This window comes from Melozone crissalis, unplaced genomic scaffold (assembly GCF_028551555.1).
Source record: "Melozone crissalis strain CALT ecotype California unplaced genomic scaffold, PUWL_Pcris_2 ptg000027l_1, whole genome shotgun sequence".
NCBI classification, from domain to species: domain Eukaryota; kingdom Metazoa; phylum Chordata; class Aves; order Passeriformes; family Passerellidae; genus Melozone; species Melozone crissalis.
In genome coordinates, this window is record NW_026535805.1 from 39,291,479 (window position 1) to 39,310,878 (window position 19,400).

General features: G+C 47.0%; 1 protein-coding gene across 1 annotated transcript in view; it reads left to right on the forward strand.

Annotated features, from left to right (window-relative positions):
• The first annotated feature begins 1,142 nt into the window (after positions 1-1,142).
• Positions 1,143-19,400, forward strand: part of FNDC1 (fibronectin type III domain containing 1) — a 61,365-nt gene continuing 43,107 nt past the window's right edge. The window contains exon 1 of the mRNA XM_054279414.1: positions 1,143-1,173. The gene's annotated coding sequence lies outside the window, so the exon portion shown is untranslated. The remainder of the gene's footprint in view (positions 1,174-19,400) is intronic.

The window sequence follows — 19,400 nt, forward strand, 5'->3', positions numbered from 1 at the left end:
CCTGGGGGCTATGGGACTCTGAGCAGCTTGGCCAGGAGGGCCAGAGTGGTGAGTAGGGCCAGAGTCCCAGAAGCAGCTATGTCCAGCAGCAGAGATGTAGCCTGAGATTTTGGAGCCACTCTGTGCCAGTCCTCCACGGGGTCAGCCATGGAGCTGTGTGGCAGCATGCCAAAGCCAGTGTCTGGGCAGAGGCAGGTGTGGAGCCAGATTCCTGCGCAAACCCTGCACCTGTTATTTGCCTTCCTTTGATTTGTACTTTTGTTTGTTTGGTCTGTTTGTTTCTTTGTTTTTTAAAAAAAATAAAATATGGTGTTTATTTTTCCTAGTATCTTTCCTCTTCCTTCATAGCAGGCAAGAACTTTTATGCTCATTTAGTTTTGCTTTTGTTTTATTTTTGCTTAGTTTCCACAGCAGGGGACCCATTATTAATTGTTACAGAAATATCCTTCAGCAATGCAGCAAAAAGTCGACGAGGGGTGTGGGCTGGAGGGCTGTAGGAAGAGCCAGGCAAGTCGGACTGTGAAGTGCCTTGCAGATCTAACAGTGCATCCCTCCAGTGCAAGGCTACTGAAGTAAAAACCCCGTCCCGATATGGGGTGGAAGTTCAGAAAGAACAAAAGATGACGAGAAGAAGGAAGGACAATCCGATGTAGAAAGTTCTGTATAGTGAACCCTGTGCCCACGCAGGACTGAATACCCACCCCAGCTGGGAGGGCACAGTGCCACAAGGGGAGAAGACAAGAGGGCAGCACGAGGTGCGGGTAACACTCTGGGGGCCAGCTGAAGTTCCCCTGGGTGCCGAGGGGCAGGCTCGGATCTCTTCGGCTCCTTGGGGAGACGCTTCCCGAAGGAGCCAGGTGCGCTCTCGCCAGGGCAGGGGATGCTGCGGGCGCTGGCCGCCGGGGCGGGCCGGGGCCGGGGGGCGGAGGGCCGTCTCTCGCCTCCGCGGGGCCGCCCCGCTGGCTGCAGTGTCCCGGCAGCCCGGGAGGAGGAGACGGCGGGGCGCGCAGGCAGCAGCGGGGCAGCCCCGCCGAGACGCTCTCCGGGCGGGCGGCAGCTCCGCGCCCCGCCGCTCCCGCCGCCCGCGCCCGCTCCCCGGCCCCATGGCGGGGCCCGCCGCGCCCTGCGCCGCCCTGCTGCTCCTGGCCGCCCTGCTGCCCGCCGCCCTGCCAGGTACGCGGGAGCTGCCGCCCCACGCGTGTCGCTGCCCGGCGGGGAGGTGCCCGGGGCGGGGGGCTCCGGGGGGACGCGGTGCTTGGGGATGCCCGCGGCGCCGCTCTCGGCCCCGGCCCGGCAAGGGGACAAGCACAGCGGGGACACCCCGGCCGAGGCGGCCGCCTCCCTGTCCCGCACAGGCACCTGCCGCTGTCCCCGGTGTGTGCGGGCCCCTCGGCCGGTGCCCCCGAGCGGGGACGGGAGCTGCAGAGCCGGGCAAGCCTCGGCACCGAGGGTCACCTGGCGCTCGGAGAGAGACCTCCGTGGGTCGGCCCGCTGCGGCTCTGCCGCGTTTCGGGCAGCTCCGGAGCGCGGGGCTGCAGCCCACACGGACGCTCGTGGCCAGACGGGAACAGATGGCACCGGACGGTGACAGCCTCCCGCTTGCCTTCAGCCCATGGATGCCTTTTTCCCCATGGAACCTCGTGCTGGTCCCACTGTCCCGTCGGGGCTCTGCTGAGGAGCCCCTCTCAGCCCCGGTGAGCGGCGCTGACACCGGGCAGCGCAGCGCTGCATCTCCCCGGGAAGCCAGGAGAGATCCCTCTCTTCTCTTCGTTCCCGCCGCCGGAGTCCCGCGGATCGAACCCTGCATCAGCCTGGGCGAGGCCGGCGCTGCTGTCAGAGCTCCCCGGCCCGCAGGCTCAGGTTTGAGCTGCTCTGGAGGTGGCAGAGGTTGTGGGAGGCAGTGGCAGATGTGCCCTGTCCTTTCCCTAGTGGAAGCAGTGGGCGATCACTGCAGCCCCCGCGGCGCTTTTTGCACCGCAGACAACGCTGAACCGAATCTCCCCAGCTTGTGACCGCAAGGTGTGCATCAGATAAAGACAGGGTATAGACACATATGCGGAGGCATTTGAGCGCCAGAATGTATCTGTCGGGGTTACAGTAGGCAGGGTGGCACAGGGACACTTGCCCCCAGCTCCGGATGTGGTGGCTGTCCCATCTCCAGCCCCGTGCTGTAGTCGCAGAGGAGCCGGCTGAGGACCATAGCATCCTCCCCGACTCTCCTGCAGCTCTGGGCTGTGCGGCAGAGCCTGGGACTTCATGTCACCCGTGGCTCCTGGTGAGTTTTAGTGTGTAGCTAAACATCCAGAAAGAAATGATCTCCTTACCCTGGAACTGCGGTCTCTCTGCAACTTGCTGTGCACATCTGGGTTGAGCTTGGGATCACACTCCTGGAAGCGGTTTTATAATAATTTGTGGCAGTGGTAAATGGAGGGGGAACTGCATCTCTGGGGCTACCTGCTGGAAAGTGAGAGGAGAAGGGAAGGGAGCAGGGGAGTTTTTGTTCTGCTAGTGAGGGAAACATTGTGACAAATGTCATAGCCTCTGAGGAAAAGTGTTAGCTGTTGAGTGCATGCAGGCTCTTGCTTCCCTGACTGTGAAATGTCTAAAGTGATTCTTGGAGATTCTGATACTTCACTAAAATTTTTGCATGTAATATCCATCTAGTCTTTCTTGTTTGCAGTCCCACACCAATGTGCTGTAAAAATTGGGCCAATTTCTGAACAAACCCAAATGTGTTGGCATAGTGCTGCACAGAGCTCTGCGTGCTTCCCAGCTATGGAACTCTGGAGCACACCAAAACCTGCTGGAGTGGGAATACTGAGCTTTAACCCCAGAGTGGCTGGAGAGGGCTGGATGTGGGCTGCATGGGTACTCCCTGTCCTTGTTGGTGTGCTGGCCACATTGAGTGGACACCACTTTCCTTCTCCAGTCCAGAGAGCAGTTTATAAGCTACAAACACAGTTTATAAGCTATAAACACAGGCTGTGTCCTGAGCAAGTGCAGTCTTAGACAAGAGGGCTGGTGGGTTCTGGAGATCTTTCTCAGGGGGTAAAAGCCATTGCTGAGCATTTTTGCTTCCCTTGGTCCTGCCTTCTCACATTCTAGCTGTGTTTGAAATTGTCCTGCTGACCACCTTTACTGCATGTGCTCTGTCTAGGGGACCTGTCCCAAACTCACTCTGCACTTTGGAGCCTTTGTCCAAGTACCATGTCTGTGAGACAGGGAGGCTGCCTTGGCTCAGCAGACAGGCTCCAATGAAGTGAAAAAGCCCTTCAGTTTCTGTCTGTGGAAAGAAAAGAAGGATTTTTCCCCAGTAAGGGTCTGGCATTGGGCTGGTGCTGTCATTGACTGTGTTCTGTTTATCAAAATAGAAAATCAGTGTGGGGCCTGTGCCCAGGATTGTTGTGGCAGTCCTCGGGCCAAGAAAGCGTAAGAGAAGGGTGTTGTGCTGTAGCCAGCTCAGGGGGCAGATCCCATTTGTGTATTGCCAAGAGGGATTTGTTGCTTGCTGCCAGATCCCATGTGTGGAAGAATGGATACTGACTACAGAAAACAGTAGTCACCCACCCACCTTATTAGCTTAAACAAACAGTGTTCAGGAACCACCTGCAGCCAGTGGGAGAAATTTGGGAGAAACATTAAGAAGAGTCTATGGTCAGAGCAAGAGCCTTTCTGACAGCAGCACTAACTCTCATTTTCCTCCCTTGTCTAGACTGTCTGACACAAACAGAGAAAGCAGAAGGGTCTCCAAGGGAATTTTCCACTTCATTTAGCTCTAAGGAATGTATCCTCTCAGTTATTTAGGACAGTGCTGTAATGGTCTTAACTGTATAGCTCTGTACCAGTCTCTGGGTGTGTCAGATGTATGAAAGCTCCTGTGCTGTCCAAGTCTGTGATTCCAGCTCTTCAGACAGCACATGGACTGATTTTGGCTGGACGTGTGGTTAAGATGCTTGCAGAAGCTGATCTATACAGAAAGAAATTAGAAGGGGGGGCTGAGTCGATGATGCAGCAAGTCAAAGACACGCCAGCAGGGGGAATGGGATCTTGTGTCTATGATCCAGTGTCTTGAGTGAGCGTTCAATTGCACAAAAATGCAGCTCAGACACATTCAGTGATCATACTTCCCATGCAGGACACTGAAAAGTGACTTCTAAGTTCTCAAGATAACTTAGGTTGGACTTTATATCTGCTTCACATGCTATGCAGCTGTCTGCAGGTGGGCTGTTGTCTTCACATGAAGGAAGCATAGCAGTATTTCCACCAGGTGCAGCTGGTGGTGCATGTCTAGGACCCGTGGTTTCTCTAGCTGGGAATTATGTAACACACCTCAGTCTGTCACTGAGGAAGTGCTCAGGAATGTGGCTAAGTTGGCATTGGGATGTGCTGGCACCAGGCATTAGGTCTCTTAAATTTATGCTGTTGCAGCTCAAGTATAATCAGGACTGGAACCTCTTCCTAACCAAAGACCTCTAGATTGAACCTGTGTTTAGTAGCTTGGGTGTGATCCCAAATATGCAAGAAACTGCAGCCAAACCAACACTTTTTCCCCCCCTTAGTTTTGAAGTGTCAGGATCAGCTTATCTTGTTTAACTTGAGTTACCTGTCTTCATAAATTAGTATTCCTTTACTCCCCCTTCACCTGCCCAAGTGAACCATGGCTAGGTGCATGCATGTATCATGGGAACATTTACCTTTTGTTGTGCTTTCTGCTGGGAAAGAGGAGGGGACATGGATGAAAGGCAAGTCTCCCCCAGACTGCCAATGCACTAAGCAGGAGAAGTGGTCACTTCCCCAGAGGAGATGGTGTGGACATCGATGTGCCTTCCTCTTGGGAAGCCCCATGCTGCTATTTTCTCCCCCAAGCTGTAGGTGTACCACACTTTTGTGCAGCCTTGAGAGGGTTCTCCCAACCCTGCAGACTCTGTACTGATCCTTCAGGCAGGTGCCAGCACTCCTTGTTGTCTTTTTCTACCCCTGAAATTGCCACGTGTCATTTCTCTTCCACAGCTCCCTAAAGCAGCAACATTTTCACTGGTGTGCTGCACTGTGGGATTGTTTTTATTCCTTTGAATGCACATGAAATTTAACTCACTTGCAACTATGAGTGTTTTCCTTATTCCCCAAGATGAGAAAGATGGCTTCATGTCTGCAGCCAGTGCCCCTGCCCAGCATGAGAGGGAGGGGTGAACTGCTGGGTTGTGAAGCAGTGGAATCCAGAGGAGAGCAGCAGATTCTGAAGCTGAGATATCCTTTCCCTCTGTAAAAACCCAAGTGTTTTGCTTCCATGTGCGTTGAGAATTTTGGCTATGTGTGCACTAACCTCATAGCCTCTGAGGAGTGGTATGTCTTACATTTCCAGTTCAGTAGAGGGGTGATGGGTGTCTTGAAGAAATGTGAGGTTGTCTGAAAGATCATTTGTTGTGCGTGACCCAACAGAAAACCTTTGAAATCGTGTTTGCATTTTCTTATATGTGTTTGCTATTCTGCTGCTTATTCTGCTGCACTGTTGGCTGCAAAGCCTTCAGTCTGTGTTGAATGTTCACAAACTGAAGTGCCAAAATAAGCACTGCCAAGATCAAGACAGTGGCTTAAATTGCACAAGATTTAAAGAAAACCAAAAACTGCTGAGATCTTCTGCTTTGCTGTCTGTTCTCTGGGTCTTGGGACACACGTTTCTTAATTTCCTCCACACCCTGGATGCCTAGGGATTTAGAGGAGTGGTGTGGTGTAGTCCTGTGTCTCCACTGCTTGACTCTTACCAAAGAGGCATTTAGACCAGCAGGATTTTGCACTGCCCTTGTACCTGGCAAGACTGACTATGCACACTCTGACCCTAACTCTCACATTTATTCTTGCTTGAGGCACCAGCAGCTTTTGCCTGCAGCACCTCTCTAGTTGGATTCATTTCCTTTGGGGGTGTACAAGCACCTGGAAAGTGTCTGCTTTCCCTGGTTCCTCTTTAAACTTTAGAGAAAGTTGTAATGAAAAATAACTTTTTCCACAGTGTACCACATGGTTGAGTGCTTAACTGCTGCACCAGTAGTAGAATTAACAAGAGCAACATCAAACAGTGTTTACACAGCATCCCTTTCATTGCATGCTCTTGATTTGCCTGGGGAGATGAGAGCCTGTGCTGACAGCTCATGTGCTTCTGGTCCCCAGCAACACCTTTGCAGGCTGCTGAGCTCTCTCTTCTGGATGGGACCTGGTACCCACTTCTCTCCAGACCACTTTTCCTGTGTCCTGCCCTCCTAAGACACATGGCTGCTGGCTCACATAGCTCTGGAAACGGCAAATTCTCCTCCCCAGCTCCCTGGAGCTGCTGTCTGGGATGTCATATAAGGTCTTTTCTCCTACTCAGAGTTTCTGCAAATGTGTGTTTAAACTTCAGCATGTTTTGTACTGTTCACAGCACTTTCAGGATGGTTAAAAACACTCTGGGTTAAATTGTACCTTTCTCAAGCAGCAGTCACTGTACCTCACTCTCATTAAACTCGCAACCTCTGGCCCACTGTTTGCTCTTCATAAATGACATCTGTGCAGTGGGACACAGAAGCTTTTCCCACGTGCCAGGCTGGGTTGTGTACCCTGGCAATGTCACATCTCTGTGCTGTGGTTAGAGCTGAGCACACTTCAGTGCCTCTGAAATCAGCCTGGATGTGTCTCCATTTTGGTATAGGTGCTTGCATTTGGCAGGTCTGTATTTAAAGCAAATAGAATTAAGGAGTAGAGAAGCAAGGAAAAGTGGAAGAAAGACCCAAGATATGTAGAAATTGTGTGCTTTAAACAGAGACCTTTTCCTAAACAAAGAGAAATTGTTAGTTACATCAAATGTAATACTGAAATCCAGTGGTAAGGAAGGCAGTCCAAGCTTCTCCTCATCCTGGAAGAACCATAAAATGTACATCTAAATTTAACTATGTACACATTAAAAAGTGGTCTGGAGAAGTGTGCATTTTAAATCAACTCTCTTCAGTGAGTAACTCAGTCATCAAATCAGCTCTTCATTAAACAGAGTAAATTACTCTTTGAGGACTGTGGAGTGTGTTCATATTTCACAGTTCCAGTGCAGCTATTCCACTATTACATAGTTATTAAGTCCTCTTGGGCATCCTGCAATGATCCTGGTTCCAGCAAATCTTTCCGACTGTTGTGTTCTTCCTCCACTAAACTGATTATTTTTCCATTGGAGGAGTTGGTTGTTCTTAATATGTACATTTGTTGTAAAATAAGAGGCCACTCTTCAGATGGTTATTTGTCATGTTTACTGTAGAGTTGACTACAATATTTTGGCTGAAACTTTTTTTTGGGAAAAAGTGCAGGACTGCTGGAGCTGGAATGTTAGTGTTTCTTCATCTCTAAAAAAAAAAAAGACAGAAATAAAAGAATTGAATAGTCAACATAATTTGTTTTGGTATTCTGTTACGAAGTGCTTAATCCCTTCTTTCAGAGTGGTGTCCTTGGAAGGGTGTACAGAAGGGCTGCTATCGGGGAAAAACTACTGACTGTGCCTTAAAAATCCCACAATGGAAAGCAGCAAATGTAACTGGCAAAACATGCTGCCATGCATGTTTTCTGGTACCAGAGAACAGCCCAAGCCCTGCTACCTGCCTGGCCAGCCCTCTCAGAGCCCCTGGATGCTCCTGCTGCTGAGGGAGGGGAGGGTGGGAGCAGCACCCAGTTCCCAATGCCAGCACCCGTCCTGCAGCCTGAGAAGCATCCAGGCTTCATGTTTTCAGCCTCGGGAAGGCAGTGTTTACTTTTGCCTTTGCTGCTGAGATCTTAGGGCAGGTCTGAGAGCACTGCAGGACACAGGCTGTAGCCAGATGGATGGAGAGCTGGATTTAGATGCTGTAGCTCCTCCTGGGTAGTGTCTTGCTTCATGTGGCAGCCCCGTGGAAGCACCTAACAGCATCAGAATCTGCCCCTGCATGAGTAACTGAGCTGCACTTTGACACAGTCTGCATGTCTTTCCCTTTGGTCACCTTTTGAAGCCATGCCGAGTTCAGTGTTCAGTGACACAATTGTGTGGTCTTTAGCCCAGGATGTGTTGCAGATGGCCTCAGCCTCAGGCTCCAAGAGGCTGCAGCAGCCTGAGGCTGACAGTGATCCAGTGACTTGGCCGAGGGCTCGCTGCACTTTGCAGGAGTGGCTGCTCTGGGTTATGTGTTTTCAGCCCTGCTGGCTGCATCAGCTGAGCTTCGTGTCCCAGCTGTGCCATCGCTCTCATGTTTCTGGTCCCCCAAAGGAGAGGTGCTAAAAACAATTTAAAACCAAATGGCAGTGATGGAAATGCTCCATTTGGCTTTGCTGGTCTGAGACTCCAGGCTGATTTCAGGCTGCATGTATTTTTAATATATGTATTTGATAAGTGTCTAAGGTTGTGTTACTGGGGAGGTGGGTTGGGATCACAAGGCCTGGTTTCATTCAAAAGTCTGAGACAGAGTTTGAAAGTGACATCTCACCTTTCCCGAGCTCCACGGGCCCTGTTTTAATAATGAGTTGAATGCTTTTTCCATGCTGTGCTGTGCTGAAGAACTGCCCAAGCTAAGACTCTACTCTTTTCTGCTTGAAATTTTCCAAACAAGAAGTAATAACTGATGTCTTGTGAATTGCCCAGTTGCCCAAAGCTGAATGTATGCAGAAGTAAAGTTGCTGTCTGTACAAAGAAACCAAGTCAAAAGAAAATGAAATTAACCAGAAAAGCTTTTCTGTGATAGCACAGCAACAGTATTGAAAACCTAGAAAGTCTAAACCTTAAACAGCAATATTAGCAAGCCAAATTTCCATGCTAGATGTGTACAGTGATGTATTATTTTGTTTGCAATGTGGTGGTTGCTCTGCCAGGGTGCTGAGCTCCTTTTCTTCACTCATAGTGACTACTGTAAGTCAAGCCAGTCTTCCAAGAGCCTGAGCACATGCTTAAATGGCAGTCAGGGGACTGAATGCTCAGTGAGCATGTACATGTTTTCATGAAAGCCCTTCCCAGTCAGGTCAGAGCTGCTGGGTTTCAGCTGCTGAGCACAAATTTATTGCCACAAGATGTCTCAGACCATATGTGCTCTTCATCTGCCCTCCCAGCAAGTCAGCCCCCAGTGCAGGATGTGCCGTGCCCCTTGGAAGTGCTGATTGCTGAGGGCCAGACACACTTTCTTTACTCTGCAAAAACACCTGTTTAAATTACCCTCAGGAAGGGCTGATGAGTGGTATAAGACATTGTGGGATTCTGGTTGTGTTTGGGATCACATGGGGCTGGAAACCTGCAGCTGATGATGTGACGTGAGAATGGGAACGAGTGTGAAAGCTTGGAGGGATGGAAACTGGTTTCAAACTGCTACTTAAGTGAAATGAAAAGAGAAATGGCTTTGAACTGGCTTAAGTCTTTCCTTGTGGTGGTGACAAGGCAGCTGTCCCATGTTATGCTAGCACAGGGCAGTCACAGGCAGCATGGTGTGGGCACAGTGGGAGTGTGTCTGGGAGAGGATGGTGTCCACATTCCCACTGGGAATGGAGGGAAGGAACCATCCATGTGTGTGTCAACAGAGGGAAGAGAAAAGGAAATACAAGAAAAAAAACCAAGATTTTTTTTCCTTACACCAGCTGGGAGAGAGGAAGGATTCAGCCCAGTGGAGAGAGCTGAAATGAGAGCTCAGATAACTGATGACCTCAGGGTCTGGTGGGTGTAAGCATCAGACTATCTGATGAGTTAGTGTGTGGATGTTTCTGAAAGAAGGTGGTGTGTTTGAAGATGGGGGAGTTATTTTTAGTGCATGCTTACTGCTCTACCTGTTACTTTCCTTTGGGAGAAGCAAGATTTTTCTTAGGACTGGACACTTAGAGAACAAGTGCTAATAATTGTAGTGAAGGTGGCAGAAACAGACCCTATGAATCCAAACATAAGAGCCTCATAAAATTAGACACAGACTTTGCAAGATTTTTGGCAATATGAAATGAACCATTTGGCTTTTTCAGCAGTTGGACCTTTTGCAAATATATTTTTTCTCTGCTTATGTTGTATAAATATATTTTTAAAACCCCCAAACTTTTGTTATGCTTGCAGGTAGTCCCCATAAAAACCAAGAAGGCAAATAGTGAAACTTCAAAATGCTTGTAGGAGCTTTTGAGTAATTTGGGGCCTCTTTGTATGGAAGGAAATCACTGTGTTTCAGGAAGCTTTGCAGCTTCAGCAAAATGTTTTTGCTACTGAATGGTAGCAGATGGCCAACCCGCAAAAGGTTAGCAAGTTGCTTAAGTTACTTGTAAAACAGCACAAATTTCCTTGCCTTGCTCTTAGCAGCCAGCCTTGGTTTGAGGGATTCAAGCTTGGACCTTGTCTCTGCTGTTGCTGCAGGGCTGCTTCCCCAGCACTGGCCACACAGAACACCCAGGTTCAGGCTGCCCATAACCCTGTTGGATAACCTGTCCTTGCCATGCAGATCCAGTCAAAGCCCTGAGACAGCAGAGATTGCCACTGCCACAGACGTAAGGGTTGGTTTTCATCAGTAGCTCAGGTTTGAAGAGAGAGGGAATTATTGTTCATCACCACATCATTATAGGTCACCAGCATTGGTGATGGGTGGGTCAGAGCTCACAAGCTAAGCAGGCAGTGCTGGATGTGGGTTCTGGTGTTAGAAAGCTTCACTCCTCTGAGCTGCACCAGTGCCAGCTTGGTGTCACAGGTCACCTCGCAGCAGTCACAGTGGCCTAATCAATGCACCCTTCCACTGCATCCTTCCTTCCAAATCTCCTACTCTGGATAGGAGATTTGGAAGGAATCCAAACAGGAATAACATTAAATAGGAGTGCATGTACATTGGTACATAGCTCTAGCAGCCTGCTAGCTATGGCATGTTAAAGACTTCTCCTGATTTTTGCAGAGGCTTTGTTAACAGGAAGGATTGCTTTTCTTCTTCCCCATAGGCTCCTCTTGTTGTACATCCCACTGGTCAGGGATATTCTGTGCTTTGTGGGGAGAAGCTGCAAATCTTGAACCTCAACACTGGAGACCAAACCAATGTAGATATGTGAATTTCCAGTTCTAAATATCCCTGGGCTAACCCAAGGAAGATGGCATAGATTCTCTTTTACAAACCTGCTGCGCTGTGACTGCATCTTTTTTATACGTTCAGATGCTTTTCAAGGTTATTAATTGGGTAAAATCTTTGCCAGCTGTCTCCCAGTACCTGACAAATCATGATGAGGTGAATCCAAGTGGCTGCTGCCGTGTGTCTCAGTTGTGTCTGCTCAGCTATGATAGAGCTGCTTATAACTTGTGAAACAGCCCAGGGCTTTGCATGAAGACATTGCTTTGAATATGACTGCAGAAGGTTGCTCTTTGGAAAAGAAATCAAACAAGGAAGTAATTTATCAGTAACGAAGATCTGTGCCTATCTGAGCCCAACCTAATACAGACCTCCAAAGAATAGCAATCATAGTATTCTGTGCATTTCCCTGGCATGCACTTTATCTAGGATCTATGAGTTTTGCACTTTGGGAGCCTTGGAGGGTGTGCCGCCAGCTTCCCTTTTAGACTAGAAAGCTATATGTGTGCTTTCTGAAAGAACTTCTGCAATAAATAATGTGGAATGAAGTTAGAAGAATCAGAGCAGGTATTACTTCAAGACATGAACCGTGAGCCGTTTTGTATTAGAGATAGATAAATAATATTTTAGTGGGTTTTATTTGCATTTTACATTAAGAGGAAGCAGGAAAGGCTATGTTATTTTAAGATTTATGTTTTCCAGTCTCTGTAAAGAAACTTAATCTCTGACTGCTGCTAATGAAAGACCAGAGACTAATGTTAAGCCCGAGTTTTATTCTTAGTAAACCTGCACCTTGGGAAACCTGCACACCTGATTTATAAAAGGCTTTGAAATGTGAAATAAAAATGAAGAGTTTTAAATTTTATTTTCCTTCAATGCATGATGAAGCTTGAATTCCTACTCCCTGACTTCGTGAGTCTGAGGCATTTTTGGCAGTTTCGAATGGAAAGTTGAACATGCACTTCGCTAGAGATGGAATGGAAAGACTTTACATAAACATATGAATCTCCAGTAGATTAAAAAATCTGCGCTATTTCACTGGGTAAGGGAACAAATTTATCTATATTTGAAGTGGTTTTGGAGAGAAGTGTAAATCAACTGTCCCAAATGTAAGTAGGATGCTTGAGGATGATTTGGTGACATCTGTGGTATGCATAAAGGAATGAACTAAATGCAGAGCCACAGCATCCAGACTGCCAACGCTTTGGATTCAAACCCAATCTTCATTTCAGAAGTATCCTACTGATCATCTTTCCCCCCCCCTCCTTTTTTTTTTTGTATAAGTGAAAATCAGTTTTCTGAAATTTTCAAAATCCTAGATTTCTGAATAACAGTCGAAGCCATGAGGTTTTTTTACTAGTTGTGGCTTGGTTAACACTTGTTGCTGTGTCCACAAATGACAGATGCAATCCATTTGCTGAATGTTAAAGTGGCCAAAATTAACAGGTTTTTCAGGGGATGTGAAGGTGACTGAGAGTTGTCACTTTCCTCCCACAGCCTGTCACAAACCAGTACAGTTTGGTTTGTAGGCTGTAGGCTCCCATTTGTCTCCTACTTTGAGGAAGGGCCATGAAACATCCCAGCAACCAATAGCTGGGAGAAATTTGGAAGGAAATTGGGTGTTTGGATAGAAGTATTTAATTGAAAATAAAATTAACAGATAAAGTGCATAATATGAATGAAGCATGCAAAACTTTGTGCTTTATGGATGTTGGTAACCACTGCCTGATGAGGTTGGAGTGAAAGCTGGTGCAGAAAGAGAACTGTGCTTCCTCCTGTGACTTACCCTAAGCCTAGTCCATATCCTCCATCAGGATAATTGCATACAATGTTTTCCTCAGCCTTTGAGTGAGCAGGGCCTCATTCTTCACTTGAGTGCTTCTATACATGCCACCCGTTTTAATGAGATTGCATGGATGTGAAAGGAGAGCAGATTTAGGTTCATAAGAAATGATCCAGGTGCACAGCATAAAGATGCTGCCACGGTTTAGTTAGCCTCCTAATGAGCAGTGCAATTTTAATGGGTGTGTTTTCCTTTCTGGAGATCTATGGCCATGGCTGCGGGGAGAGGACAGAGCTTGGCTCACAGAAGCGCATGCTCTGGCTCTGCCTTGTGTCCCTGCCAACCCACTTCAAAGCTGCCTCCCTCAGGCTGCGGGCACAGGGGAGGGAGCAGTGGTGGAGGAGATGCCTGACAGCCTAGAAACAATGCTCTCTTTTTTTGCTGCCTCACCTGTGGGCATCCTTTGAGGTTCAGCTAGAGGGAAATAAGCTGTCTCATCTGCAAGCCTGTGTGGGGGTGACAGTAAATGTCCTGGGTAAGCTGCAGTGCAGTAACTCACACACCCAGGGCCCATGTCCAGTCTGGGCAGAGCAGCATCGTGCAAGCTCCATGCTGGTGTCAGTGCTGGAGAGAAGGACATTTGTGGGCTTGTAATCCTGTCATCCTTCCCATCTAGCCATACCTGTGTGGCTATCAGCTGTGGTTGGAGTTTCACCTTCGACTTAAAGAAAGCTCTGCAAATATTTCCTCATGTGGAAATGAAACATCATCTCAGTGGCAGCTTCACAGAATGTGAGAAAGCCACTTAGGCTAAGTCAGTCTGAGCAAATATTCTGTCTTATTCCAGGTTTTCATGAATGAGGATGTCGCTGCTCATCATGGGTGATGCAGCCGAAATCCTGCCTGGATTCCAAGTGGCACTTGAAATATCCCCAAAAGGATATTCCCCTTTGGGATATTCCCAAAGGCTGCCTCTGACAGCCTTTGAAATGTTTGAGGGACAAGCAGTAGACTGGAGTAGTGGTGAGCAAAAGGGAGCCCTGCATTCCAGGAGCTTGCATGGAAGAGCCTGTTGAAATCCATAAGTTTGCCCCTGGCACCAGTGGCAGATGGATGCATGAGTGCCCATTCAGTGCCCTCAGGAGCCATGGAGCTGCTCAGGGGGATCCTGCTGCCTTTGGAATCTCTCAGGGATTTCTTCTCCTACCTTCTCCTGCAGTCAGAGAGAGCAATATGACCTGTGCTTAAAACCCACTTCTCCCCCCTAAGGAGAGTGTTGTCACTTGTGTTACCAATGGGCTTCTCTAACACTGATTAAGCTGTTCCCAGGGCCAGTGTTGTTAAAGGCCCCAGCCTTTGTGGCTGTGAGGAGAGTGAGGATAGTGCATGAATGCAGGTGGAAGTCAGGGATGTCCCAGGGAAGATGTGGCTTCCAAGTATTCAGGACCATGTTGTGGGTTTCTCTTCTGTACTGTCCACTTCTCTTCAATGAACAGTGTGTTTTCAATACCTTCTTCGACAACAAAAATACACATTAAAACGTAGTATGAGTCAAGTGTCCCTAATTTTAAAGAGGAAACTAACCAAAATTGTATGTCTGTTAGCTTTGTGGCAATGTATTGTTTGCTCTTAACTTTCCTGACATGGTTTTGATATATTGTGTGCTTCATCTTAGATTGTTAGAAACAAAGAAGTTACTACAGTTTATAGTAAATTAAGAACATGAATATGAAAACAACAACAAACTGTAGGTGAAAACAATGTGGTGACTACAGTCATGAATAAGGTGTGGAAAGCCAGACCCTCCTTACAGTGTTCCATTTTTAAGTTTAGAAAAGGTTAGACTTGGAGTCAGTAAACAAAGATTGAAAGGATACCTGTATTAACATTTGAAGCTTAATCAAATAGTATAGATCTGATTTTTATTTGTTATCAAGAACTAAAAGGCTGTAAGCCTAAATCTGCTGATGGTACCAGCTAATCCTCAGACTGATTTCTGGACTCCCAAAGGAACAGCTGGAGTCACAATTATGACTCTGTCCTGCATAGGAAGAAAAGTCCTTATGTTGTCAGACATGGTTAAGCCATGTAAAAGAGAACAATCCACCAGAAACAAAATTATTTTCACCAGATGAAGAACTTCAAAGACTTCAAATGTAAGCAAACTAATATTATCAGGACCTTGAAAGATGCATTGATGAGAATCCAAAAGAAAAATAGATTAATATCAGTGTGAATTGGTATTAGACAGCCAGGTGGAGGAAATGTATCTACACAAAGGGATAGTTTGAGTGATAGGTTTATAAGCCACCTTTCAGTGCTGGTTTTGGAGTAGCTGGTTTCAAAAACTCTTCCAAAATGGGTCTGCCAAATGTTCAAGTTCTTCTGTATTTTACTTATTAGGGAATTGGGAATAATTATAGTTTTTATGACATACAAAGTACATTCTTCATAAATGCTGCTCCCATTTCTGTTAGTGATTGAGGATTTTATTTTAGAAGGGTCACACCCCTACATACTGTTCCTGATTTACAGAGTATGCCATATCCATCCATATCCATCTCACTGCCTGACGTTTGGAAGCTTTCAGGAGGCCTGCTTCTGGAATAGGTTTCATGTTTTGCACTCCCAGAAGTGGCTGCTGAGTTGAGCAGTGGGCTGTATTTCTCCAGGAGCTGAAACAGTGGCCTGATGTAAACCATGTGTTTTGGAGCTCAGGCCATGCACATTAGTGTGGGTGGCAAAAAGGAGCCCCAGGGCCAGAGCTGTGCAGCCAGGAGAGCTTGAAAACCACCTGCTCAGTTCTTCTGGACTGTCAGGGGCTTCTGTCCTCCCATTGGACCTAAAGGAGCAATGACTTGGTGCCTCTACCTCTGGAGCAGGGGTGGATTTCAAAATAAGTTGGAGACAAAGTGTGCCACCGAGGGTTCAGCTGGGAACTCGGAAGGTTTAAGCTGTGAGAGCAGTGAAGAGCTTTGAATGTGGTCTTGAATCAAAGAACTCGAATGTGGTGAGGGACATATTTAAGTGCTCATGAGACTGATATCATTCTCCAGGTGACAGGTGACAATTACAAGTGAAAAATGTATTCTGTAGTGGCACAGCTATGTTAAATAAAGCAAGGGGCTGTTTTTAAGCCATAGCTGTCCACGGCATCTCTTGAGAAGAATGTGGAAAGAGAAAGATGGAAAATGCAAGTTTTAAAATTATAACAGTGGGGTTCTGAGAGCTGTATGGCTCAGAATGGATGGCTTTTGCTGTTGCAGCTCCAGGCCCAGTTGGAGGAACTGTTTCCATAAGTTTTTGTTGCTTGGTTAGAGCATGCAGCAAAGCACAGCTTACTGAGTCTCAGTTCTCCCTTGCCAAGTGCCATGATTTTACCCCCTTGTCATGCTGGCTGAAGACACCATCCATGCCTTTGTAGTTATCATTTTAGAGGGAATCTCAGGTGGGCCCTAATCCATCCCCGCATTTCTCTGTGGCAAACCCTTGCCCAGCTATATGCTGTGGATGGTTGCACTGATACAAATGATGCTTTTCCATCATCTGTGATGCCTGTTCAAGCCAACCAGTCACACCTGCAAGGCAGCAGGGTGAGAAGGCAGCTCTGTCCTCCTGGTGACTGGCAAGAGGAGGATGTCCTGCCAAGGAATGTGCACAGCCACATACCTGTTGTCCATACCTCACCTGTGGTTGCAGCGACTGTGCACTTCATCTGTTCTGGTGCTGGAGTTCTTTGTAGTGCCCATACCTGACTGGTGAGCAACATGGTCACTGATGATGTGCATTGTAAAGGTTTTGGCTGTATAAATATGCTAGCAGATGTAGATGAGCAACGTCATGATTAGAGCAAGATACCAAGGGTGAAGTCTCCAGGGAGAGCAAACAATTATAGCCCAATAAGTTAATGGAAAGAGACCCCCAGCTCTTTCCATTGGTGAGGGCAACCCATGCCTTTGCCAGATGGTTTCACCTCCTCCATCCCCTCAAGGAACCCCCTAAGCTGTTGTCACTCCAGTACTGCCTTTCCTCCAACTCAGTGAACAGGCAGGCAAGTGTTGGACAATACCCTGAATGGGAACCTCAGACCAGGGCCATGGCTGCAGTGTGCTCTGACAGCCTTTGTGAAGTTCCTGGGGGTCTTTGCACAGTGGTTTGATCACTGGAGAAGCCCAGATGTGAGGCATCCAAAACCAGTGGGCGTGAGAGGCAGGCAGAGCCCAGCCTCAGAGGGCTCCCTTCAGAGGTCACTGATGCAGAAGGAAGCCTGTGCATTGATGTCAGTGGGAGAATGTGAAGCCTTTGATAACTCACTGTTGGTTTTTCCTAAGTCGTAATACACGTGTTAATCATGTAGAATTACATTCCTGAGTTTGGAAAGTGCCCTGGTCCACTGTGCTCAGCATTCAGAGAGCTCTTCAAAGGGAGCACTGGAAACTTCTGTTGACGCTGTCAATTTAAAGAATGTCCTCCGGATGCCAGGTAACTCCTCTACAGATGTATAATGGATTGCTTTCCTTAAATCAGACATTACCGCTGGATGCTGGTCCTCTGCCCGAAACTCCTGACCAGAGCCCAGTGAATTATGGCACAGATTCCATTGTGCTTTGCAGGAACTGAAGCGTTCCAGTCCCTGCTTTCTGCGCCAAGCAGAAGTGTGTGGAAATGTGCTAAACGATTTTTTCTTTTTTTCTGCAAGAAACAAAGGATGTTTATGTCGCTCGCCTCTGCTGCTTTAGCTGATTAGCTTATTTCCAGGAGGAGATCTGATGCTGACTGTATAAATTAGTGGCATTACAAGAGTTGGTCAGCCCACACAGGGGAAATTTAACAGTGCATGTTGAAATGCGAGGGGACCCACCGACCCAGTAAGCCTCAGGGTGGATTTGTTTTTCCATTTCAGTCCTACTTTCTCTTAGGTCATATACTTAGGCTTTTACACGTGTTAACTGCTGCAGTACTCTGAAGATCCCCACTAGAGCTGGTGTTCTGCTCTGTGCCAGGGCCGGTCTGAGGGAAATCACTGATCCCAGAGTCTTGTGCATTTAGAGCAGTCAGCACGTCGCAGTTTGGAGGGCCACATCAGCACTGTTTGAGCTGGCTCACCCACTGCAGGAAATATCTTTGCAGAGTGAACTCTTCTTGGGATGGCCCCAGTCCAGCCCTCATTGAAGCTGGTGAATTGCTCACATTTTCTTAACTGAGCTTGGGTCATCAACTTAAAAAAACCCCATCAACTTAAAAAAAATCCAGTAACACTTAGACAAAGTGGGACACTAATTTTTGGGTGGAAAACAACTATATTTCTGTAATATTGTGTTTGTCCTCTTTCTTATTTTCTTTTCTGCTTATGTGTCTTAGGGGTAGCTATATAGTGACAGGTAACATCAGAGTATGTGAAGGTGAGGAGGAGAGCAGCCACCCCTGTGTGGATTGCTGGATGAGAAAAGTGAGATATTCTTCTTTCCCCTTTGCTTTTCAGTTATGGTAAAATGACATTTTTCCTTTCCTGTTAATGAATAATCAACAACGGTTGAAAGCCTTAAGTTGTACAAAGGACTGCAAATCTTAGATGCCTGGCTTTCCTGGTAAAGCTCTGCTTTCACCTTGTCAAATACACTCTGTTTCATAATCTATTTCAAATCAGGTGAAAAAATAAGATGGTGTATCTGAATCGCCCCAACCCTTAAAGCCAATACACAAAGTGATTTACCTATTGGAAGATAGGATGTGGAAAACAACACTTGTTGGGGGCATGAAGAAGAAAGAAGTGATCATGTTGCAAAGTATTTTTGAAAAAAATAATTTTGTTCCTGGTGAAGGTCTGGCCATGATACAGCCAGTACATGAACACTGCCACATGGATGTGGGGGTTTGCTCTCTGACTTTCCTCACAAGCAGCCCAAAAAGGGCACCTGTAGAGTTGCCCTAGGATGTGTTTGCCATGTGTGCCCTGAACTTGAGTGTCACAGCTCAAGCTGTTGCATTTAGGAGTGGCCAATACAATAGGTTTTATGAGTATGAATGTTTTACAAAGAGTCTTACCTCACAAATGGAATAAATTTAGAATTGCCCACTAAGGAATTGAAAGATAGTGTCACTTTTTTCTTGTTCATTAATTAACTAGCATTTTTTGCTACAAATACTGTTGACATCTTCATGAGGTAGGGCTTGGACACTTATGGAAATGCATATTATACAGAGTGTTGTTTCCCACAGAAATGGCTCAGAGATCTAGGAACTGCATCTGGCTGGGGTATTTTCTAGTCCTGATGGTGGTTTTGAGTGGAAAAGGACAGGGTGTCTGTAAACTGAGTTGCTCAGCTCTGAAATTGGATTGCAGATTGCCAGTGATACAAGGTTCTTATCTCAAAGGACAGTTAGTTGAGCTTAGGGAGCAGTTAAAGTCTTCTTAAGACAGGAGTCTGCTTTTTGAGAAGGATAAATGAACTGAGCAGTTCTTTTCTTCTGAACTGCTCTTCTGAGCAGTACTTTTTCTTTAACCTTTAATACTGTTTCAATCTGGTAAAGCAGCAGTAGACTCAAGTACAGGGTTCAGAATTAGTAAGTCT